This window comes from Amblyomma mixtum, chromosome 3 (assembly GCF_055824585.1).
Source record: "Amblyomma mixtum isolate Tamu chromosome 3, ASM5582458v1, whole genome shotgun sequence".
NCBI lineage: Eukaryota > Metazoa > Arthropoda > Arachnida > Ixodida > Ixodidae > Amblyomma > Amblyomma mixtum.
This window is the reverse complement of record NC_143014.1, coordinates 199,844,427-199,869,131: the sequence shown is the minus strand read 5'-3', so window position 1 is coordinate 199,869,131 and position 24,705 is coordinate 199,844,427. Positions and strand designations below refer to the sequence as shown.

At 45.3% G+C, this 24,705-nt stretch overlaps 1 protein-coding gene and 1 non-coding gene across 3 annotated transcripts in view; both read right to left on the bottom strand.

Annotated features, from left to right (window-relative positions):
• LOC149353272 (nose resistant to fluoxetine protein 6-like) overlaps window positions 1-24,705 on the bottom strand; it is a 76,020-nt gene that overhangs the window by 39,159 nt on the left and 12,156 nt on the right. The gene's annotated exons all lie outside the window — the stretch shown is intronic.
• TRNAA-CGC (transfer RNA alanine (anticodon CGC)) lies at window positions 12,809-12,883 on the bottom strand. Its single transcript has one exon. It is a non-coding gene; the product is annotated as a tRNA-Ala (tRNA).

The window sequence follows — 24,705 nt, the reverse complement described above, 5'->3', positions numbered from 1 at the left end:
GACAGCGACAGAAATGGCGAGCTGGTTTTGTGAGCAGAGCGTGCATTTATTGTGCTTATATTCTGTTGAAATAATCCACGTTTTCGTCCACTCTTAAATGATCTCTGCTTTGCATTGGCGCCAGCAATTACACAAGAGCTCAGCGGGTGTCCCCGGCGGAACTTCTCGCCTACACAGTTTCAGCGTGAACTGAGCGCGCTCATTCCAACACCGCGCCATGACGAATCTGGCGGATGCGGTGTCGCACTGTCGCCACTAGAGAGAACCGCGCAGTGGGACAGCAGGGCGTGAAAGCACTGTTTTATATTCCGCGCTGCGAACCATCATATGCATGCGGCCACGCGCTCGAAAGATACGCGTGAGTCTGAATTACAAACGGCAGTTTACACGCGTACAGCGCCTGCTTGTTGCACACGCGACACGGAACGCAACCGCAACGATGGGTGTTTATGAAATCCCGGCTACAGCGGACTGCACAGCTGCAGGAACGACGCAGTGGCGACCTGTCCTTGCACCTACTTCCGCTGTCCCTAGACAAAAGAGGATTCGAGCAATTCTCGGCCCCGCGTTTCCTCTCTGCCCGTTTCGTTTTTCTTCCGTAATCACTTTTATTTTTTTTTTGGTTTCGGGCTTCCCTGCCACACGTGACGTGGTGCGGCGTTTTCACATCCTTAAACAAATCCCACTGCAATCGTCCTATCAAACGAGGCTGGCGCCTTGCATCACCTAAATGTGGGTCGGCACGCACTGCTAATATCGATGGGCAGCGCCGATACCGGAACGTGCGCGAGGTGCCGACGGCCGCGAAAAAACGCGCGCCCCTCCTCCTCGCCACGTCCGGATGCTATAGCGTACAGCGGACGCTTGACCACCCGCTGAGAAACGCCCGCCGTACGCTGCCCGTACGTCAGCCACGGGCAGTTGACTGGCTTTCATTGATGTGAAGTGCGTGGATGCGTACACTGTAGTCTTGGGTAAGTAGTTATTAGTGCGCAAACACTGATATGCTCACCAACACTGACTATAATTCTTGTCACTTGAGCAACGTAAATAAAAAGAAATCAAATGAAGCGACTCAGGCTATGAGGGATGCCGCAGGGGAACCACGGTGGCACGACTGAGACGTTGGAGCGTCAGCTCAGCGCCAACCTATTCGGCTTTGCGTGTTCGCTGTGCGACAGACTCTCAAAGATGCTGCGAGTTTCCTTCGTGGATGTATGCTTAACGTATGCTTAACCACCTCATTCACCGCTAACATCACAGGGCGGCAAGATTCAGAGGCAAGCTAGCACTGAAGTGCACAGGATCTTTGATTGTCGCCCGATATTTTTTTTCTGTATCAGCGGAGCCAAATGCCCAGCAATCTGTCGTAGGATGATGATTCAGTGCAACGATGATAGTATGAATTATACAGAAATGTAACAACTTATGAATAAATGGAGACATCCAGAAACGGTGAACATTAGGCCGGAGAGCACTTAGCGCCCAGGCACATCCTTCCTGACAATCGCTGAAGATACAAAGCGACGTTTTTTTGCGTCAGGTGGGACGGAATTCAATTATGGACGTTGTACAGACTGAATTTCAATCTGCTGTGATGCGCTGTAAAGACAAGTTCGTCCTAAGGGTGGAAAAGATATCCAGAACAAGTCGTTTTTGTGTACCACGGGATACAATCCACGTCAAGTATATAATTAAGAGACCCAGGGATTATTGTCCATGCAAAAAAAGTGGATTCAAGAATAAAATTGCTGCGAAGGATATTAAACAGAAAAGTACGTACTATAAAAAAAACTTCCTGAATTTTTCGCTGCAATCCTTTATCCTGAACCAACCTCAGAAATTCTGGAGGGGATGCTAAAAGTAATACACCAGCCCTTTCGGTTCCTTCGGTGGCAATGGTTTGTAGCGGCCCTATTCGTCTTGCCACGAATATAAGAGCGCTCTATGTGTTCCAACAAAATGGCGAAAAGGAATATCATATTATTTTCTTGATTTTGGCAGAAAAGGAAAGTTAGCGGCCCTGGTGAATTTCTGAACTCTTTTAGATTTTTTCAACTGTATAGAGAACCAGCGAGCAAGTTTCTTCATTAATATGCGGGAGATGATTCTGGAAGCTGAGTAGAACATTGCAAAAGTTATTCCGATAAACAAATCAGGGGATATATTTCGCACAACTGCAAGCTAACATCTACAGTTGCCAGCAAAAGTTTATGGGCTATGTGAGTTCGGTAACAATTTACCACAACGCCGCCTAGCTGCCCAGTGCCAGCACGCTTCCTTCATAATAGAAGGCATTTAAGGAGATTGACTTGCGTTCCTGCGCCGAAATCATTTTTCTTCCATAGACCGTCACATCCTGTAACTTCTTTAGTCGACTGTGCATGCTGCAAACTAACCAACAACAAAGCACAACAGAGCTCGCCTGACAAGTTTACCCGGCTTGTAGAAGAAGCGCTATTGTGGCCAAACGCAGAGTAAAACTATTTTATGATATCTGTGTCATTATTACATTGAACATTTTGCTTTCAGTGTTTGGTGTTTCATTTCTTGCGTGTATTTTATTATCCTAATTTTACCGATTCTGTACTTACCATTGTTATATATGTGTTTTTAGAACACAGTAAGTATTCTGTGTTGCCTCTTCAATTCCTTGTACATATCCTTAGACACGTCCTGTAATAATGTGACCAGTCGATTGTGCCCCCCTGTCTCTGGTATAATTATTTGTTACCAATACTCTAAAATTTCTTCTTTTTTTCTTATACCCACCTCTATTACAATCCGTCTGTGGATTGACAGTATATTTAAATAATAAATAAAACTAAATAATTTTGGAACACTCCACAGAATTGGATGGGTGGATTTTTACGAGCAAATACAAAAATAGGGCTTATGAGGGACGTCGTAGTTGGGGTGCTTCTGGGTAATTTAAAGGACCTGACGTTGTTCAAAGTCCACTGACACTGCGCAGCAGGCGGATGCTTTCCCATTTGTCCTCCATCGAAGCGCAGTACCAGCGTTAGGGATCGAGCCCGCGACATTGGACTCAGTAGCCGAGAACAACAGCTACGGCGCCACCGCGGTTTAAAATGTAAATGTAACTTGGTTTTTGAGGAAAGGAAATGGCGCAGTAACTGTCTCACATATATCGGCGGACACCTGAACCGCGCCGTAAGGGAAGGGAGGAAGGTGGGAGTGAAAGAAGAAAGAGAGAAAGAGGTGCCGTAGTGGAGGTCTCCGGAATAATTTCGACCACCTGGGGATCTTTAACGTGCACTGACAACGCACAGCACACGGGCGCCTCTTGCGTTTCGCCTCCATCGAAACGCGGCCGCCGCGGTCGGGTTCGAACCCGGGTACTCCGGCTCGGTAGACGAGCGCCTTACCACTGAGCCACCGCGGCGGGTCACCACCGCGGTGGGCACCTAACGGAATTTTCGAAATAAAATAATGCACCCTATCCGGACCAGGGTGGCCTTCGAAACAAAAGTCACGCAGTTTGTAGAAACCCTTCACGATTCAGGTTGACCTGTCTGCCTGTCTTTTCAAATAAACCTCGTTATCTCTTCATGATTTAAACTAAAATACGAACGAAAATTTACAATCGCCGATTCGCTTATTATATTACTTATGGCCTAATGCTCATGAGAAAGCAGGAAAATTCAACGGTTCTTCATCTGACATGCGAAGAAGGCCTCGCACAAGTAGTATATAATTTCCTTCTAACCACTGACTTTCGTTACAACATGGTGTACCAGAATGTTGTTCACTAAACGTGAATGTGCTGAAATCTGCATGAACATAAGCATGCGAATGTTTTAATTTTAGCATACGCAGCTTAAGGGGAAACCTACACCAGATTAAAGAATTTTTATCACAACAAAGGCACTCTCAACGTCGTTGCTGTCACTTAGACTTCGCCAAAAAATCGGCAAACATGTGCTTATTTCGCGGTATTCAATGATTACATCTGCATTAAGGGTATTTTATATAATTGAGAATGACGGCCTGTGGGGCGAGTTAGTGCATGACTGAAAATACTGCGGCGCAACGAGGACAACACAAGAAAGACAACACACAAGCACGCATATGTTGACTTTTTCTTTCTTGTGTTGTCATGGTTGCGCCGCAGCATTTTCAGTATTTTATATTAAGAACGGACTATGATTCATCAACCTTCTATCAGTCACTCGCAGCTCATCTGCGTGTGAGGCACCTTTTGTTCAGTTTGAATGCGGCATATTGTATTTCCTTTTTCCTTGTATTGGAAAGAAACCAATAAACAAACAAACAAACAAACAAACAAACAAACAAACCAACAATATCGTTGGAGTTGTTTATCGCCCTCCGAAACCAGGCGCAACGGCCTTTTCCCATAGCCTTAAATTTTTGTTTTGTTTTCAGATTAAAAGAAAAGCCTTCCCTCCTGGTATGTAGCCGATGCTGATACTAATACTTATAGCACAGTTCATAGAGATTACGCGTATTTACTGGAGTCTTTTAAATTCCGAAATTTCTTTTTCTAATCTACACGGGTTACTCGCACATCGGCTACACTTTTTGATCACGCGCTTAGCGAGATCTCTGATGGGGTTCAGGCTGGCATATATGCGGAACCGATGTCTGATCACTTTCCGATCTTCGTTTGCACTGACAGCCCTTGAGACAGACGGCCAAAATCACAAGCAAAATTGACTACGATATGCTGCGCAACTACATTTTGTTAACAAATTTTGACGCTGTATATTACGACAACAATGGAAGAGAGCTTGGCAACTTGAATTCATTACTCAAAAATGAAATCATTAATAGCACTGCAAAAATATTTCGGTCATTTGATACACCGCTTTGCGCTTGAATGACCGACCAATTTTGAATACATTAAAAAGTAAAGATTATTAGTATAAAAAATGAAAACGCTCTAAAGAAAATGAATTCTTCTGGTTGCAGTTGAAAAAAAACTGCGCAAGCAACCGGTTTCATTGATGAGAGTACGGACAAATTTTAATCGTGTAAAATTCAACAAACAGCGGGCGATACAAAAAGATATGGCGTATTGTAAATTAGTTTATCGGCAGAACTAAGGAAGGAAATGTCCTTAAGGCCACAGAATATTAATGAAGATACTGCGGAAAGTTTCAACACCCGCTATAGTAACGTAGGACGTTTCTTAGCCGCATAGCTTTCAAGGATGGACAGTAAGCCTCGTTTACCCGTTTCAGTTGTCATTACGTTTGTATTGTGCGGTAATGAAATTAATGAACTGGATTCCCTTGTTTATAGTGTCCAAGTTATTAATCTACTGGTCCTGATGGAATTGTGATTAGACTAATCTAGGAATATTTTTCTGTATTAGGCCCAATCATATGCTAACTTTTTAACCATTAGATTCTTTACTGTAACCGGCTGACCTGAAAACAGCCAACTAGTAGTTTCCATATTCAAAGACTGAGACTGTTCGGATTCATATATTTATCAACCGGTCTCTATACTAAGTGTAATAGATATAATTTCCAAGAAAATAAATGCTAAGCGATATAGAAGATATCTAGCAAGTTATAAGGTGTTTATAGCAAAATTTAGAGCAAACATGGTTTATGGTTTATGGGGGCTTAACGTCCCAAAGCGACTTAGGCTATGAGGGACGCCGTAGTGAAGGTCTCCGGAAATTTCGACCGCCTGGTGTTCTTTAACGTGCACTGACATCGCACAGTACACGGGCCTCTAGAATTTCGCCTCCATCAAAATTCGACCGTCGCGGCCGATCCAGGTGATAGAAATTAGCTGGAGCCCTTCACTACGGCATCCCTCATAACCTGAGTCGCTTTGGAACGTTTTAAACTCCTAGAAGAAAACACGTTCTGCTGAAATCATCACGTATGTTGATCATACGTGCATTATAATAATAGCCGAAAACCTGACAAAGTTAGAATTAAAAGCTAACATAGAGCTCGATAAAATTTCTGCACGTTATTTGGCGAAAAAATTTACCGTCAACGCTAGAAAAGCAAAGTATGTCGCCTTCCATTCTCAGCAGAAAAAGGTCTTAATTTAAATGCCTTGGAGCAATTTATGATAAGAATATGCAATGGCAGGAACAAACGAGCGCTGCGCAAAAATAGCATCTGGATGCTACGCCTTGTTGCAGACATAAAACTACTTTTAAATTGATATACTGCTCATTTTTTATTTTTTATTTATTCCGTCTTTTATTATATTTTGTCGAAACTGGAGGATCTACATAAAAAGATATATTAATCACATTAGAATATTTAAGAAACACGTGGCTAGAATAACAACTCATTCTACGTTTACTTTTTCAAGCAACCCATTGTTTTATATGCTGAGAATTTGACTGTTTGATCGATTAGGCGACATAAGGTTAGAAGAGAATATATACAACGCTGTGATGCTTAGCGATCACCGCAGCACAGTTCAACGCTTCAGCCCAGCGCACTTAAAATGCCACTTCAGGTAGCTTAAATCTTCGTCCTAGAAACAATATTTATGGTCAATACGTACTAAAATTTTCTAGTGTAAAAATATGGACCAATATGTCATTCAGAATGAAAGACCCAGATTTTCCAAGGAACTTATAGAGTACTATCTGCAGCTACTTTCCCTAGCATGGTTTTATTTCCCGCGTTCGTTAGAGATCGCAAAGTTTGTATATTTTGTTCTCTTTGGTGCAAAAGTATATGAGAATTTGTTCGCAACGCAACGCAGAATGTCTTTTTGCGGTTTTGTACCGTTTTGAACCAAGTCTACTTTCACACCTCTTTCGCTTTCTTACTGCGGGGTATAAGCATTTCATGTTTTCTTCTGAGGCTTCAAGGAAAAGTTACATTGACATTGGTTTTTCATACTTCTCGTTCGCAAAAAAAGACCTTTTGGCTTTTTGCGCTTTTCGCTATTGCAAATTTCTCTATTCTTTAGCACGGTGCTGCCCAAAACGCATTAGTAGTTCTATTTGAAGTTTACTCATGGTCATGTTTTTTCAACTGTCTATTTGTTGCCTGTATTCTACTCTTGTATCAGATATGCACCTAGTTTTTGGCTAATGGTCTGGAAAGTTTTCGTAATTTTTTATTTTAATGATGAGAACAAACATGATGATGATGATAGTAAAACACTCTGGGAAAATTGTTTTCATGTCATTTGCGAAAGAGAATATAGATCTGCATTTTTCGTAAGGTTTTAACAGCACTGCTATGACAATACTGTGGCAATACATTTACGTAAAAAATTAGCTGCAGTTCAAATACTGCTGAACCTGGTCACAGAGCGAAAGCTGTGGTGTATAGGTCAACTATACGCGGCTTGGCGTCTGTAACGTTGAGTGCGTTCCGGACACCGGATAGGCAGTGCGCCCACACTGGCAGGTGGCAGTTAATGGTTGATCGCGAGAGGTTGCTCACCCGGTGAACGCTGCGGCCTATTTAAGCAGTGTCGCGTGTCTGCCACAACGTTGTCAGCGCTAACGCATGCAGCCCACATCTCTCTCTCATCACCCCACGTACCTCAAAGCGCGATTGAGGCGTCCAATGACCCAGGGAGAAAGTTATGCGCCCTTCCTTTCCTCAAAATCATCGGAGTCAACGCCAACGCCAATGAACACAATGAACGCCGATAACCTATAGCTTCGGTTTGGTTTGGTTTATGGGGTTTAACGTCCCAAAGCGACTCAGGCTATGAGAGACGCGGTATAGCTTCAGTGCCGCGTTTGTGCCACAATGTTGTCAATGCCAACGCATGCAGCGCACATCTGCCACTACCGCCACGTAGCTTAAAGCATGACTGAGGTGCCCACTGTCCCAGGGGGCCAGCTATGCGCCTTTCCTTTGCTTTCGAAGCTCACGCTCTTGATCAGTTTCGGCGCAGCTTCATAGCGGCTTAAGGTCGCTGAAGATCAAAGTGATGGAGTCGGCGAAACTCGCGGAACATGGCGTAGTAAAGGTTTCGCTTTAAAATTTTGACCTCATCCAACCTCCGCTATAACGCACACAAACAGCACTGAGCAAAAAAAAAAAGACCGTAAGCTGTTCTTCTAAACGAGCCCTTTGCTGTTCTACCAGCAAAACGAGGCAGGTTAAGTCGGTCAGGCGAATTCTATAGTATGCAAGATAGGGCGGGTTTTGCATGCTTAAGACTACGTTCTCACGTTTGGAAGACCGTGCGAAAAGCTGTGTACTTTATTTACAGTCGCTACAGGCACACGGGTTTACCGACCGAGCTTCTTTGTCGCGCTGGCCTCGAGACCCTGAAGAGCAAAGCCGACGACGCCGGGTATTCTGCGTAGCGGGAGTCTTAGCACTATGAGAGATGCGTTGGTGCGCCCTGTGCAGGTGGACTATACTGCAGTGCAGACATTAAGTGCACGACAGAGTTCAGCATTTAGACGATTAATGAGGTAAAGTTACCTAATCAGCTTTTTCTTATTTCAGATTTTAGGTGGCAAGGATATATTAAGAAATTGAAGGCCGTCAACATCTAAGGTGAGCCTTGTTTTTAGCCCTTCTAATTCGGTTTGAAATGTTGAACGTTCAAAATACGCATTTCTAAGCTGATTGAGTTGACCTTTCCGCGTTGCATGTTTGTAGAATTACGCCGCTGCGCGTGGTTTCGCCGCCGAAATCAAGGTACCATCTCCTACATCATCAAATACATAAGTGATGTTTATATTTGATGCATAAAGAATGAGAGCGACGTCAGTTTATAAATGTGCAATGCGAGAAAGACAACTCAGTGAGCTGTCAAATGTGTATTTTTAACGTTCGATATTTCGAACCACATTGCTGAATAATTAAAACAGGGCTGACCTTATATGCCGACGGTCTTAAGTTTCGCTTATAACCTTGCCCCCTAAAATCTTACATAAAAAGTTGATTGGTTATTTTAGTTAATTAATCACCTAATTATGGAGCTTTAGCCCTTGCATCATGTCCGACGTATCTCTCACAGTTTTTACAACCAAAATTCGTAAACGAATAAAAAAAAATCACCCTATACGCATTTCGCTTTTCATTCTCCCACGAGTTACTCGGGACTGACGCTGTCCAACTCCATCTGTCCGCTGTCCAACCACTCCGCCAGCACATTTAGAGACAGCTATTTTATGATAGTTTAGCCTTCCTAAAGTTTTTTTCTAGACTGTCATAATTATGTCTTACAATGAGGATGCTTTGATGTGAACTGCTTTGGTTTGTGGTGTAGTTAGCAGTGTATTTTGTTTATATGAGTGCACACCTTTCTGCAATGATTCCTTCGGGGAGGGAGAGTGTACTGCGATAAAAAAAAAGCACCGCCAGTCTACTGAAATTAGCGCACCGTGAAAAGAATCGACGGATAAAAAATCACTGCGTGCGAAGTGTGATCATCGCGTGCTTCGGCTCTAGAGAGAAGCTCACTCTGCTGAGCTGCGACTTAATTAAATTACTAATTAACTTTAAAAAACGCGCGAATGTAATTAGTGCTAGCGAAATGAGCACTCTGTTTTCTTTTTTCCAATAAAACCTCTGCTTTTAAGCATCATCATCATCACTATTATTGTTATCACCATCAGCAGCAGCAGCAGCATCATCATCATCATCATCAGCCTGACTAAGCCCACTGCAGGGCAAAGGCCTCTCCCATGTCTCTCCAATACAGGCCGAGTACCATGCGTCAGCTACCTCTTTATTCTCCCTGGCGCGTGTACCAGCAGCCAGTGCCGGTATTTGTTGCGAGAAAGGCGGCGCAGCGCCGATGATGGCAATGAGGATGCTTTGATGTGAACTGCTTTGGTTTGTGGTGTAGTTAGCAGTGTATTTTGTTTATATGAGTGCACACCTTTCTGCAATGATTCCTTCGGGGAGGGAGAGTGTACTGCGATAAAAAAAAGCACCGCCAGTCTACTGAAATTAGCGCACCGTGAAAAGAATCGACGGATAAAAAATCACTGCGTGCGAAGTGTGATCATCGCGTGCTTCGGCTCTAGAGAGAAGCTCACTCTGCTGAGCTGCGACTTAATTAAATTACTAATTAACTTAAAAAAAACGCGCGAATGTAATTAGTGCTAGCGAAATGAGCACTCTGTTTTCTTTTTTCCAATAAAACCTCTGCTTTTAAGCATCATCATCATCACTATTATTGTTATCACCATCAGCAGCAGCAGCAGCATCATCATCATCATCAGCCTGACTAAGCCCACTGCAGGGCAAAGGCCTCTCCCATGTCTCTCCAATACTCGCGGACGGTGAGTCGATAACAGATCACATCGGCGGTCACGGAGGCACAGTCGGACGGTCTTCTTGCCGCGCGTCGTCCATGCGTTCGAGGCGCCCAACCGGGCGCAGAAGAGACCAGTGCTTTGCCGACGCAAGGAGTATTGGTGCACGCATCAGCGCTATCGCCATCATCGGCGCTGCGCCGCCTTTCTCGCAACAAATACCGGCACTGGCTGCTGGTACACGCGCCAGGGAGAATAAAGAGGTAGCTGACGCATGGTACTCGGCCTGTTGACCTCGTCCGCGTCGCGGCCCATACATTTAGCTTGTAGGGGACCCAGTCTCCATCTCCGTTCAGTTCATTTTAATGAAAATAATTTAGCAAGTAGTTAATTACTTCTGCTGCCAAATTACTTTCGAAAGCAGTTAATTCCATTAAGAAATTACTAGACAAGAAAATGAGTCCATTACATAACAGTTTACCGGCAAAAGTAATTAAATTACAGTAAAATCATTGCATTAATTCAATTACTTCCATGTCTCGTTGCAGGATGAGTATAGTGGCAGTAGCCCTTGCTCCTTGAGAAAGAGTTTATTTCCACGACTGCGGCAGATATAATTTGTGAAGCGAGTACGCAACAAATGTGCTCATTCTTCAAATTAAACCTGAAACCTCACATGCCTGTGTTTGTCTCAGTCAGAATTATTGGCGTCCATGGCATGCAATCACTAATATGTGCTCCATTTCCCTCTTCTTTCACAAGCGCGGAAGGCGGTGAGTAAAGCGCCTCCCATACCCGACAGCACTTTAGTGCCCTGTGTATCTTCTGAAGAACGTGAGTAAAACAGATAATCAAGTTCGTTTGTTTCAATCAGAGACGAGACACACCGAGTAGGAGGATAGGTGGCAAAGCATTGCCGATCCGACGCAGAAGGCGTAACGCCAGGAAGAGTAACGAGAGAAGGTGAAGGTACACGTACACGTACAGCCTTTGTCAAAAGTTTGGAGCCCAGGGGGTTTGCTTCTGAAGCACACTCTCTGGTTCGTAATGCATCTCCAGCGCTCCAAATTTGCTGAAGGTAAGAAGATTACTGGTCCTGCCTCCTCCAATGGGTAGGACTACCACGAATGTTACAGGAGTCCCACTGCGAGGCTTAGAAGCAAACTCCCTGGGCTCTAAACTTTTGACAAAGACTGTACATCGGGCGTGTAGCTTCACGGACCGACAGCTAAGACGCTGATACAAGCGGGCGTAGAAACACGTGTATGGCACCTTCAGTTTTTTTGTCAACAGCTGCATAGTTATTTCGCTTATGTGTGCGGATAATACCAACAGCGAATTTAAGGCTGCGGCATGCAGCTGCCACCCCGTTAATGTGGGCATTCACCCTATACAGAAAAGAAACAGTGCGGGGTAGAAGGAATCTGGAAGCGGTTTAGGGTATTTTTGGAGTAAGTTAAACACACGCACGCATGCAAGCGCACGCACACTTGCACACACAATTTTATATATATATATATATATATATATATATATATATATATATATATATATATATATATATATATATATATATACACTAAGGCTACACAGTTATCAAAAGGCTGTTTTAGAAGAGCACTTTTTTCGGCATAGTGCACCGGAATACGGCTAAGACGTGCTAACTAGCAGGCTTCTTAAGAAATATTGAATAGTTAATTTTTAACTATCACCATTAGGCTCCTTAATTATTGAGAGGTGTATAGTCTATCGCAAGTAATATCCACCTCAGTTTTTAGAATTTCGAAAACGGGGTTACTCTGCGCTGTGGCCCTACAAATGTTGCCTACATCGCGCCAAAATACGCTTTCGAGAAGCTTATCAAACAGATATATATATATATATATATATATATATATATATATATATATATATATATATATATATATATATATATATATATATATATATATGAGAGACTGCAACAGCCACAGAAACCAAGGGACACAGGGGATTTTTTAATTTATTTCTTTATTTATTTTGTGCTGTTCGATTTAGAATATTACTGAATATGTTATCGCTTAAAGCTAATTGATTAGAAAAGCAGAAGAAAAAACAACCACATGCCACCGGTGGGATCCGAACCCACGACTTCCGAATTACGCGACCGGTGCTCTACCGCTGAGCTACGGCAACGGCTGTCAAATCTTCTGCTTTCGGGGGTATTTATGTTTACCAATAACCTAACCTTTAGAGTGTTCATCAGCGCCACCCACGTACTTAAGCGGCGGACGTAGCACGTCCTGACATACCGCTGATGTGACGTAGAACGTCATCAAACGGAGAGAGTGGAAGCTGTGTGAGAACCCTCTTATGCTTCCTATGGCGTCAAGGCTGCCAGAACCGAGGCCCTCGCTAAGCAATTAAGCAAACAAGAGAGGGGGGATGAGGGGCTCGTTATAGTAAATATGAGAGAAGCCAACAGCCACAGAAACCAAGGGACACGAGGGATTTTTAATTTATTTATTTATTTTGTGCTGTTCTTCGATTAAGAATATTACTAAATATGTTATCGCTTAAAGCTAATTGATTAGAAAAGCAGAAGAAAAAACAACCACATGCCGCCGGTGGGATCCGAACCCACGACCTCCGAATTGCGCGTCCGGTTCTCTACCGCTGAGCTACGGCCACGGCTGTCAAATCTTCTACACCCCTTGTTTGCTTAATTGCTTAGCGAGGGTCTCGGTTCTGGCAGCCTTGACGCCATAGGAAGCATAAGAGGGTTCTCACACAGCTTCCACCCTCGCCGTTCGATGACGTTCTACGTCACATCAGCGGTATCTCAGGATGTGCTACATCCGCCGCTTAAGAACGGGGGTGGCGCTGATGTACACTCTCAAAGTTAGGTTATTTGTAAACATAAATACCCCCGAAAGCAGAAGATTTGACAGCCCTCGCCGTAGCTCAGAGGTAGAGCACCGGACGCGTAATTCGGAGGTCGTGGGTTCGGATCCCACCGGCGGCATGTGGTTGTCTTTCCTCCTACTTTTCTAGTCGGTTAGCTTTAAGCGATAACATATGGAGTAATAATCAAAATCGAACAAGAGCACAAAATAAATAAAAAAATAAAAATAAAGATCCCCTGTGTCCCTTGGTTTCTGTGGCTGTTGGCTTCTCGCATATTTATAACGAGCCCCTCATTCCCCTTCCCTTGTTTGCTTAATTGCTTAGCGACGGTCTCGGTTCTGGCAGCCTTGACGCCTTAGGAAGCATAAGAGGGTTCTAACGCAGCTTCCACCCTCGCCGTTCGATGACGTTCTACGTCCCATCAGAGGTATCTCAGGACGTGCTACGTCCGCCGCTTAAGAACGTGGGTGGCGCTGATGTGCACTCTCAAAGTTAGGTTATTTGTAAACATAAATACCCCCGAAAGCAGAAGATTTGACAGCCGTCGCCGTAGCTCAGCGGTAGAGCACCGGACGCGTAATTCGGAGGTCGTGGGTTCGGATCCCACCGGCGGCATGTGGTTATTTTTGTGCGTAGCATATTGCAATCACTCAGTTCAGCCCTTGGGTGCGGCCGGGCAGCCACCGAACCACGTGGAAAAAAATTTAAAAAAAAGAAAAAAAGAGAAAAAAAAGACGTCTGAGCATGGTGGCGGTTGCCACCGCCCCGTTTCAAAGGGGGCGCTCCTATCCATCCATCCATACGTCACGGAGGAAAAGCTGCTGACAAAATCGCGTGTCGCCAAGCAATACCTCGCGCAAAAAGACCGCGCACTATGCAACGCATTCTTGGCTTAACCAAGCTAAGCCTGGGCATTTTTTTCTTCTGCTTTTCTAATCAATTAGCTTTAAGTGATAACATATTCAGTAATATTCAAAATCGAACAGCACGAAATAAATAAAAAAATAAAAATAAAAATCCCCTGTGTCCCTTGGTTTCTGTGGCTGTTGGCTTCTCGCATATATATATATATATACAAATATATATATATATATATATATATATATATATATATATATATATATATATATATATATATATATATATATATATATATATATATATATATATGCTCGTTATACATATGAAGGTAGAGTGGGGATTTATTATATTTATTTATTTTGTGGTGTTGATCAATGGAGAATATAACTGAATATGTTATCGCTTAAAAATAATTGATTAGAAAAGTAAAAGAAAAGACAACCACATGCCGCCGGTGGGAACCGAACCCACGACCTCCGAAGCCCGTATATTGCACAACAATATACTGAAGCCAAGGGAAGAGGGCAAATACGGGCTAGTTGTTACATGTTTGATGAACTGGATAAAACAGCGCTGGTGTTTGTCCTTCTCTTGCCTCACCTTCTGTTGCGCCGTTTTATCCAGTTCTTCAAGCCAAGAGGTTGACTGTTTTTATCGCTTTCTTGTTCTGTTTTCGCTGCGTAGTTTACAGGAAAATCTAAGTCAAGCAGTACGAATGTTCAAGCAAAGAGAAGAAAGTCATAACAAGGGTTTCAACTCAAGTTGTACCATAAGTTTCAAGTGATCTTAACAAGAAAAAAAAAGCAAAACAAAAGCTACGCTACAGCTTATTTCTTGTGTTTCACTTTTTGCTTTCTAGTTTTGAAGGGGTACCAATGAAAATTTGCTTCATCTATTTCTCTAAAGAATGAGGAGGTCAGAAATTTAGACCACGTGCACTGTGTTTAATTCCTGTTTGAACGAAACTTTCATCGAGAAAAGCACCGTCACTGAAAGACGAATTTATGCGCAATTCTAGGACGGGGCGGCAGGGGGGGGGGGGGGAGATTCTAATTCGTACAATGCGTTTCCTGGTCTTTCTTCGTCGTAAAAAAAATGAGGCCAAGGGGGTTTTCCCTAGCGCATTTTTCGCACCTTCACTGAGGGTGAAAAAGAAGGAGTGTTAGTCTAGGGCATCAAACTCAGTAGAATCGTGCCAAAACAGGAGGCATGCGAAGAGCTCCTTGCTTGTCAAACTAAAACATCTCAGATCGCTTTACTGTGGCTTGCAAATGCTTCAAGGAACCAGCGAAGTACAGCCAAGAGCAAGAGGCTACGCTTCTTAACCGTCCTAGAACAGCAGGCGCACTCATATCCGCCATGCTATACTGTGCTTATTGACTTTAATCGTTAACTTCACACACCGCCAGCCCATAATATCGAGGTGCGCCATCGAAATGTGAGAGCTGGTTTAGCTCCTGAGTACCCGACGTGTTCTACACGACTGCTTGAACAGAATACTTGAGTAAAACACGTTTTTGGGCAAGTTGGTAAGATTCTTGATTCATATTGCAGCGAAGAAGCACAAACACACAGAGAAGGAACACGCAAAAAAGCGTTCGTCCGTGTTTTTTGCGTGTTCCTTCTCTGTGTGTGTGTGCTTCTTCGCTGCAATATGAATCAAGCTTGAACAGAGTATCCGCAAAAGGCGTATTGCGGCGAGATGTTATGCGCCTCCTTTATATTTTTCCCAGGACTCTGGCTAGACAGATGTGAGAGTGGCAAGTCAGAAGCGGAAATGAATATGGCGCACACACACGAGGCTAGCAACGTATGCATGGACAACAGCCCCTATACCTTCCCAAGTACATTTATTCCGTCCTGGAACCTGTCCCCATTTGTACAGATAAGAGGATAAACCGCAGCAAAACTGATCACTCACGTGTAAACTATCAGCAGCCGCACTATTTCCAGTTCACTTTTGTGTTGTCAGAAAGTGTTAGAAGCAGGCATCAGATGCTCATTTTCAGAACTTGGTGCCAGGTGGCATTTGCTTGCATGCTAGCAGAGTTAAGTGCAAGCTGGTCGTGGAACATATTTATACAGTTTATATGTATGCACCTATCATTATGCGAAATGTATGCGAAGGGTGCTCAGTGGGAAGACTACAGATGTGCTGTCTCTCTCTGGCTGTTGCATCCTTTGACGGTAAGGCTCAAGCCAACTCCGCTCTAGCCCTGCGGGTTGGCTGCCACCGTATTGGGCAATCTTATGCTCGAATGGAGACTGCATCTGCGTCTGAACGACGAGATGAACTATAAAGCGTTTTTGTTTTTTGTTGAGATGCGATGCTTTAATAGATTCAACACGCCTGCTCGTGAACTCGAATGGACAGGCTCCATTCCCTCCGCAACACTGCAATCGAAATATCGCAACCGCCTCCCAATTAGAGGCGATGAGTCGCCGTGTGCGCCCGACCGTTTGCAACAAAGATGCCAACGTAAGCGCTCAGGCTGCAACATGCTGGACGTAAGGTCGTCTTTTCTGCAAGTATTCAACGAGTTTTTTACAAATTGCAAGCATGCAGTGCTGTCCATGTTTTGTTTGTTTCTTTTTCGGACGGGCTGTTAAAGATTAATGAAGAACCACAGGATTTGACGCGTTGCTCATCTGTGTACGCACACAGAGCTGAAAATGGAACCATTAACAGTCGATCGAATTTTCTTTTGTGTAGGGTCAAAGAAAGTGCGCAAAGGGCAGAAAGTGAGCATAGGCTAATTTGTTTTGGCAGTACATGAAATTGAGAACGTTAGACGTGACGGCAATGGGAAGGATAAATAGGAACACCATTTGATCCCGAATGCGTGCTGCGTGAAAAACCTGCGGGCAGAGATTTAAGTGCCGCTTTGTCAACATCAGCCACAGAAAAACGAATCCTGAGCTTTCGACTAGAGCATTCCTATGAGTCAATATATTAACAGCGTCTAAGAGTCTCGACTCGTAACCCTTTTAATCTTGTACGTTCGCGCATGTTTTCTCATTATACCACACATTTACTGATTTGTTACGGCAAACGCGACGGAACGACGCCCCGTTAAAAAAAAAGAAGTTGCTGCAAAATTGTTACTGCTCATCACATTACGCGAAACATACTCTCGGCGGGTTTCGTGACGGCTTGGGTTTCATAATGGTTTCGTGACGAAAATCTACCACCGCTTTTCTGGTACGCGCTTGACGTCGACATTCCTGACTAGTGTATGGTGTATCCTTGTCAGGAGTTCGGGATGAAACCATGAAATGAATTTTGGTTTAGTTTATACAGAAAATTTGCCGCTAATTTTCTGACGCGCGCTTCATGCGCACATTTCTGGTGTGTTTATGACGCATTATTTTTTTGAGTTTCCGATGTAGTCATGAAATGAGTATTTGATGAATTCATCCAGATGGTTTAGAAGAACGTCAATTTGGGCTAGGTGGTGCATTATTTGAGACAGAAATGGTAACAGCGCTGCAATAAGACGTACACAAGAAAGACTGACACAGGACACGCGCTAACTTCACGCGCTAACTTCTTCTAGCGCGTGCCCTGTGTAAGTCTTTCTTGTGTACGTCTTATTGCAGCGCTATTACCATTTCTGTCTCAAATCATCCAGATGTTTGTCGTGCATTTTACGTTGTGCCCTCGGTATGCGCACCCTGATGCGGTATTAATGTTGCATTTTTTTAGAACTTTCTGGTACATCTTAGTGGTGATTTTATGTCTAGTTCATATCACTGCAACCGCAGTGATATCACTGCAATAATAACAGAATATGGGTCCTTGTTTGCACTATAAATCCGCAACTCAATATGCGGCTGTGGTTCTGCATAGACTAACGATTAGGAAAATTATTAAAAAAAAACACTATTGCCACCTGAAATAGTGTTACTGCAAATTGTGGTTCTTATGCAGGCCTATCATCGCAAACTCACGCCGTTACGAACAATGAGTTATGGAGACGTGGGTGTGGACTAACAAGGAACATCAGGAACAGGAACAAGGATGGTTGTAATTGTATATACATAGCGCGGAACATCGCTATGTATATACAATTACAATTACAATTCTTGAATATGTCGCTACACCAACTGGCCCAACGTTCTGCTCTACTAAGATCGCAAAGAGGCATGACAGAGTTCTTTCTTCACCGTTGCGCATTTGTATTTACCGCAAACTTGTCACTTGTCATCACCTGTGACTAAGCTTGATTAACAGGCTTCGAGACACATGGTTCATCGCATTATGTAAGGAACCGATCTTGCATGGACATAATGCACGGAAAGAACATACACAACGAAGGCCGCTGTCTTACCTCTCTTTGTATTGCACCGACCATCACGAATGCTATGCTTCGTTAAACATGCACGCTGAATAGAGCACATATTCTGCGAAGTAATAAAAACAGTCAATAAGTCTAGCGAAATGCGGTTCCGACACACAACCGCACTAAACAGGCTTCAACAAATTTCACTTGTCAAAAAAAGTTAGCTCGGCTATGGCCAGTGCATTCATTTGCAAGTAGGGCGAGAAATCCGTAAAAGTTTTTCTTGAAATCAGTGCAAAAATTTTTTTCTTGTTTCTGCTGCGATGATCGTTGGATTCTGCCGTCCGGGAACACCACCGAATGAAAGTGAGGGTGGGGAAAGTTTTTCTTTCTTCGCATAAGTTATGGGACACGCAGCCGTTTTTTGGCAGCTTTGCCTTTTCAGTTTCAAGGATCGATTTCGGCGCGGTATAAAGTAACGTTTGGTGCCGATTTTTGTCGCACTTATTTGTCGTTCGCCCGCCGAGTAAGGCCTGGTCCCATGAGCTCGAACTTGCGTGCACCAAAGCATGATACTCTTCTTTTGGCGGGCATCATGCATCGCTGTCGTTCTGTTTCCTCTCGATGTTGTTTGGGTGGTTCACGAGTCAGCCTTTCAACGCCACGCAACAGGTCCCGCCCTTGTCCAGAACACTGACCCAAGGAGCGTCCCAGGCCACGAATATAAAATATTCACTCGAGTTCTGTGAGGCTTCCATATAATAGCTGCGCTCAGCGCACCATGAGCAACACCAAAAGCATGCGAATAAAAAAAAATCTGACTCCTTACTATGATTCATCATGTTATTCGCAGTAGTAGCGTTTTCTTAGGAATGGAAGAGCGCTCCTCGTACGGCCCACCCAACGCCAGAGGAGCACGCGTGTACAAACAAAGGGGGTGAGTGAGTACAGCCCCAAGGACTGATAGGACCCCACGTCCCCTGCCTTTTTTTTTCCTCGTACGCTTTCTTTTTCCCCGGAGTTTGCTTTTCGCTGGCGTCGATGTGTACATATTGATCGACAACCGCGCAGCAGGAGTGCCGCCTCTCGTTGCCTCCCCTTCGAGCTCCTTTTCACCTTGGATCAAGGTCACGCTCCGACAAACAGCGTAGGAAAAGAAAGTTGGTTGTCTCCTTAGCTGGCCGAGACCTCGTGGGGATAGGGGTCTGAGGACAATAGTTGGAGAGCCACTTGTAAGTCGAAATAGCTACGCCGCCAGGCTTTCGGATCCGTCAAAACATTCGACTCGGGCCTAGTTGTGACAGACTAGAGGACGTCGCTATTGATTGACCTCTCAAGTACGCTGCTCCGTCCCTCTTTCTCTATCCGTCACCTCAGAGCGGGTGACGTTTATGTTGCGATCTAAAATGAAAGACGCCTCCCCGCCAACATTCTCGATTGTTTGTTGCGAGTGGAGCACATCCTCGGGTACTACGGCTCCAAAGCAGCGGTGCAGGGGCTTGTAAGCCCGTTTGTATTGTTTACAGAAGGCACAGGTACGAATAAGTAACGAAACGGGAGTTTGTAAACAATCATAAGTGATGTGAAAAGTGCAGAGTGATATTATTATTAGCACGCCACATGCGCCGCCCGGTCGTGCCGACGAATAACACGGTATCAATAACACTGACGTAAATTTGGGGCGCGCCCAGCGTAAAGATTTGTTGCGAAGTACTTCGGCACCTGGTGACGTGAGTAATCCTTTCTTCAGAAATAAAGAAGAGAACAGGTCTGCGGTAATAGCTGGAGCAAGGTGAGTAAACAAAAAAACCGAGAGGAAGGCAGACCAGCAGCACACCTTGATCGACTCCTAAGCTGCGAGAATTTTTGCGAGCGCTTCTTATCAAAAGGACAGCAACGTCGGCAGCTCCAGCGACAATAGGAGAAGGAATACGCATCGCCTACACACACATGCAGATACATGAGAATGCGCAATCGCAGCTCATACCGTAACAGCAATCGAAAATGCCGGACGGTACACGACGCAACTAGCGCTACGGAGTAGCGTTGCCCCATTTCTTGTTATATTTTGCGCGCCGTATAGGCCTCAACTGTTGCGTCACTGAAAACAGCGACTTTTATTTTCTCCCACTTCGTGATTGATTGCCCGTAGCACCTCGGCCAGCGCCGTCTGTCATGTCCTACATATCCTCAATGGTACGAGACTCTCAGCTTTGCAGTATCCTTTGCACCTGACGAATGGCTCCCTTTTCTGTCGTCCTTGAGCGGCGCAGTGCTTGCCTCGGTAGGTCGCTCCGGCTATGGTTTGGCGTGCGCGCCTGCGCCGGAATGCGGTTGACGACTGCTGCGCTCAATGAGGCGGCGCTAACTGCTCGGAGTAGAAAGGCGAGGCTGTAACCGCAACGAGAACAGATACCAAGGAGCGCCTGAACGCTGCGGGAGCAAGCGAAATAGAGCTAGAGATTTGTCGCCTAGCACGGCTCCCCTTTCCCGAGACGTGTGCCTGGGCGCACTGCGCTTCTGGAATGAGAAAAAAAAAATATCCTATCGAGCTTTATGTAATGAAAATTCAGTGTCACGTGCTGAAGAAAACGCCGGCAAGCCGCGCATAATATCGGTGCCTCCCTTGAGGCCGTGTAACGTGACTATTGATTTCCCGTTTGGTTCGCCCATGGAAAGCACCACGTTTAACACAATGCATCGCAAATACTGCTTGCCAGCTATCAGCTTTATTGACACGGGGGAGGTAGACACAAGTGACGAATGGGCAAGGAGAAAAACCGAGAAAGGGTAGTTGCAAATTAGGGCCTCTGGATTCTCGGTGTCAGTCGCGCTCGAGTGATGCTTGCCGTCATGCAGTAACAGAAACATTTGCTCTAGGATACAACAACACACCTAGCTTTGTGTTTTTACCCTTTTATATTTCAGTATACTATTAGCGATTTAATTAAAAAAGAAAATCGAAGCTTCATGCGGCTTGAAAGCCTGCGAAATCAGGGCGACCGCGCGTCTCGAGGGGGACTCCTCATGTACGAATGAAGAAGTTAAAAAAAAAATGCGCTCGTGGTTTCCGGGTCTTGCCCATTGCATATCTGTCGTCGACCCGGTTGACGACAGTTCATGACGGCCATGTTCGCAGCAGTTCGCATGATTCATGGCGAAAAAGGAGAGCTCCACATGCCGGCAGAGATAATATGTCTTTATTTTTTCTGACGCCGCATGAATCAGTCGCACGCCCGCATCCGAGCCACGACCAGCCCAGATTCAAGAACAACCACCACCCAGGTGGCAGCACGCTTCGTTTGGTAAGCGCACGGTCGGATTCTTGCGACGTGGGTTTTTCAGTCCGCTGCTCGTTTAACAATGCTATCCGCGGAGTCAATCAGGGCTCACTTTCATAGCGGTCCATACGAGTGCTGATGGCGCTAAGTGGACCTCACCGTAACTGCGGGAGGAGCGCGAAAATCAACCCCTGCGGCTCCTTCGTTGCTGTAGGCAAAGCTTCCTTGTACGGAAGGGCGCGGCTAGGCCTGCGCCGCTGTCACGCGCCGAAAACACTGCGGCGAAAACGTGCAGTTCGTCCTGCTCGCACCGTGCTCGGCAGTTCCCACCGGCCGGGTGCTAAGTAGCGCGGAACACAGCGTGTAGCCTTTCAACCTAGTGTCCGCAGCCGCCGCGCTCAAGCTACCCGTCTAGCGATACGGTAACGAGCGAGCGGCTCTCTAGGCCTGTCGTGCCTGAGCGGAGGCTGATAGCTGCGTGTTTACGCGCGGCGTCTTGGCGCTGCGTACAGTTGCAGCTCCGCATTTCGTAAACACTTCACTGTTTTGATTGTGCGCATAGAGCACCAATACTGCGCGAACTATTGTTGCCTGGGGAGGATGTGGCGCGGGACCAAGGTAGGAGATTTCGAGTGCTGTCCGTTTCGCATGAAAAAAAAAAGGCGGTTACCTAGGATGGCGCTATGTTAGCATTGCAAAAAATATCATATATACTTCTAGGGGTCTGCGAATATGGATAGTGTAAATAAAAGCCGAATCGAATTCGAATGAAATATTTGCAAGAAATAGCGTCAGTATGCATTAAAAATATCGTTCTCTAAAGGACTCTGAAAAGTATAGTGGGCGTCTGCTAATTCCAACTTCGTTCTGCCAGTCGCCGTCAGCCTCTTCATTAAAGACCTGTATCATGACAAAAGCCTTGAAAAAAACTTGGGGCTTTCAAAAGCTCAAGTTCTTGTAAACCTGACAAGACTGATACCTGGAAGAACGCCCCTCGCTGAAACTGCTACACAGACACATCTTTTGCAACGCTATGTTGAGAAATTCGTTAGCTACGAATGAATTTACATGCTCATCAGCCTTCGCAAAAGTCCCGAAATCAGGCAAAGGTTTTACGAAAAGTCTACTCCAAGCGTCACGCTTCTATTTCTCTATTCTCAGTTGCAGTCGCTCAGGATATCGATAATTGTCTGAAATGCTTTCAAGGTATCATCATCATCAGCGTGGCTACGCCCACTGCAGGGCAAAGGCCTCTCCTGCGTCTCTCCAATTAACACTGTCTTTTGCCAGCTTCGGCTATCGTATCCCCACAAACTTCTTAATCTCATCCGCCCATCTAACTTTCTGCCGTCCCCTGCTACGCTTGTCTTCTCTTGGAATCCACTCCGTTACCCTTAAGGACGAGCGGTTATCTTGCCTTCGCATTACATGTCCTGCACAAGCCCATTTATTTCTCTTGGTTTCGATTAGGATGTCATTAACCCGCGTTTGTTCCCTCACCCAGTCTGCCCGCTTCCGATCTCTTAACGTTACACCTATATATTTTTTTTTTTCACAGCTCGCTGCGTTGTGCTTAACTTACGCTGAACCCTTTTCGTTAGCCTCCACGCTTTTGCTCCATCAAGGTATCAGCAAAGACCAAAAAACTCACTAGCTCATAATTCAGCGTCGCCATCGGAAACAACTTGATGTACTTTCTGAGCAGTAATTATACTTATATAAAGAAATTCTTAGATCTAAGCTTACCAGCTTAGCGCATTAATCAGCGAAAGCTGATTGGCATTAGCGGCCGAGTGGTCTGGAGTGGCAGGTGCATTTCCCCATTTCACAGGCGACTGCCCGGTTGGACGTCTCACAGGTCCGTTTTGGCGTCTGTACGCTCTCGTAGTGCATACTCAGCCTTCTTCCGCTTGCGGTCTTCGGTTCGATCGCGTTCCCGGCGCACTGCACGGACTCCAGGGCCCACTTGCACGAGGCAAATGAGTCTAGTTCCCAGTGTTGTCTTATTCGCCGCGTAAACCCTCCCTTGATTTTGAGGAAAGGAAAAGCGTATAACTGGCTCACTGGATCAATGGACCACTCAATCGCGCTTTGAGGTGGCGATGGCGTCCGCCTACAAATTGAGGCAGTTATGCACCTTTCCTCTTCTCAAAACCAACGGAGAATTTGCAGGCCGTTGGTGCTGAGGAAGGGAAATGCGCATAACTGGCCCCTTTGGTCAATAGACACCTCAATCGTGCTTTGAGGTACAGCCAGCAGCAAAAGTTTGCTGGATCTGCAACTCGTGGCGGAGCAACACAAAACTGCATTCCAGCGCCATCTGCCGTGATGACGCCCGATGTCGAGGCTCGCAGCACTCCCGCGGTAACCATTATTTGTGCATGCCTGTCCTTTCTTTGTTATCAGGCATATCTCATCGCGTTCTTCGCCGGGATCCGCTTTTGCCACTCGCTGCTGGCAATGGGCGTATTTGTTTTTCAGTCCCGGACTGTCCGGGACTACTTGCGGACTCGAGTCCGGTATTTGTTTTTCTCGGGCAGCCCGAAAGTTCCGCCCACCTGCTTGCATCGCCATAGCAACGCGTTCGTTTTTAGCCTATGGCAGTCCGCGGGCTGCTTGGGGCTGCTGAGAAGGCAGCAGACGATAGCTGCGCGCCGCGCTGGCAGCCATATTAAGTTAGATTCCGTGTGCATTTTGAGTGCTTTTCGTGTCCCTGGAGGTCGATATCATGCGTTAAACCTTCACATGAGCTCCGTAGCTCCTCTCTGAGCCATCGCAAGACTTTTTGTTCTTGCATCTTCGTTTATTTTCTTGAAATCCACCGCACACGGACGCGCGTTCGGAGCTGCGAGCGCGTATTGTTTGCTCGTGTCGTCAAGAGGTTCTTGTTCGCTTGTTTTGCCACATGCTGTCTGTACGCTTACCTGAAAGCATCGCAGGTGAACCACTCGTATACTGGAGCAGCTATAGAGCTTGTTGTCAACATTTTTGCGGAGGCTTTCGTCTATCCGCCTTTCCGCAACGAGTTGGGCTACTTTGTGCGAACTTCGCCGCAAGCAGTAGCGGCGAGCATACCTCCGAAGCTGAGTTCTGTAATGCACCTACGCTAAGCTGACAGTACAGTCTTTAAATCGACTCAGTATCATGATCGAGCGCACGGCGTTGCTTCGGCGTTGCTTCGGCG